Raw genomic sequence first — 1,691 nt, forward strand, 5'->3', positions numbered from 1 at the left:
CAGTTCGCGGTTTAGGTCTCGATGTTTGCAATAGTTACCTAGATATGAACAGAATTTAATGGGAATTGTCAGACCTATATCCAGCTACAAATAGTTCGCAAAATATATTATCCAGACTTATGTACTCTATAGACGTTATTTAATCATAGAAGATACTTAGAACTTGTCATTTGCTTTCAAGCAAATGGGAAAGGTTTGCTTCAGAAGATTTTTAAGAATTGCCACTAGAGCTCTCAAGCAAAGGGGACAGGTTTGCCTCCACTTCAGGGAAGTTTGCACACACACACACACACACACATCATACAGTCAATCAGTTGACAGCTACAAACTTCTCTTTTGGGCTATAGCGGAGAGCATGCGAGTGAGTTACCTCAAACTTTTTCCCCCCAGAAAGTTTTTAAAAGTTGAAAAAGCGGCTTACCTAAAAACTTATCCCCTTGGGACGTTCCTCAATGTAGCAAATATGCCGGACGATATTTCACTTTGAGAGTGTGTTTACTCGAAGTTACTTCTAAATAGATGCACTGGCGAACGATTCCTTAAACAGAGAGAGGTGTATGAATGTTTATATGTGAACTAAAATGCTGATATTCTCTTGTTTATTTGCCTAAGACTCATTGTCTTGAATTAACGTGGATATTCCTTGTGTAGCACATGAGTGTGTTGATTTATTATTTATCTTGGTTCAACTACCTTTGTAATTAATATAAATTTATTTGCTTAACTGATTGCCTTGAAATCCAAGGGCATGTATTGGTATGTAATTTATCTTGATTGATTATGTTTGTAATTATTTATATTTTTTTTATTTGCCCAAGACTTATTGAAGGAACGTGTAATCCTTGTGAAGTTCATGAATATGTATTATGTTATTTATCATAATTATGGTTGTAATTATAATTTATCCATGAGAGAGTTATTACAATACAATGAACTGCAGTGTTACCTGACATGTTCATTGATTTAACTTGTACCTTAAAGCTTTTGGGGTTTTTTAAGGGTGGGGTTTTAAGGTTAGGGGATATTAAGATTTGGGTATTCCTGGGTCATCAAAGAGTCACAACGAGGCAGTCCAAAGAGTATTGTGTTCGTTAGAAAGAAGCAGCAGAAGGTAATATGAAATACAGAAAGATGAAAGTACTCAATGAAAAGAAACTAACCAATGAATAAATCGAAAGTTAAGAACCATTGTCTCTAAGGAAGGTTCATCACCAGAGATTCGACAAGCATCAATAGATGGAACTTCAGTTAAAATAGAATTATAAAATATGTCAAGAGATACACTACATCAGTAACAGTCTGTTTTATCCATTATTTTTTCTTGATAAAATCAAATATGCTGTTGTCATTTCACATTCGCAAGAGACGCCTATCGTATCATTCCATCGACGCCGAAGTTCATTTGAATAGCGTCGACTACATTTGTGTAGAATTTATATAGATTCTGTAGAATTCCTACGGGGTATTTCGCCCCATCTACATTGTCAATGATTGCCTAGCGCCCCCCGGAAGTCTCGGTGTATAATTCGCTTTATAATTGGTTCCTTTCTGGGCGTCATTCACAGCGGACAACTGGGCCCCTTTCCCTATGCAATAAGCCGCAGCAGCCCGGGTCCCCCTCTTATGGCGCGTTGGCTCCCGGTCTCTTTCATTTCAGCCTCGCAATCAGTGACCTATTTGTAAGAAGGAGA

Source organism: Macrobrachium nipponense, chromosome 16 (genome assembly GCF_015104395.2).
Source record: "Macrobrachium nipponense isolate FS-2020 chromosome 16, ASM1510439v2, whole genome shotgun sequence".
Classification (NCBI taxonomy): Eukaryota; Metazoa; Arthropoda; class Malacostraca; order Decapoda; family Palaemonidae; genus Macrobrachium; species Macrobrachium nipponense.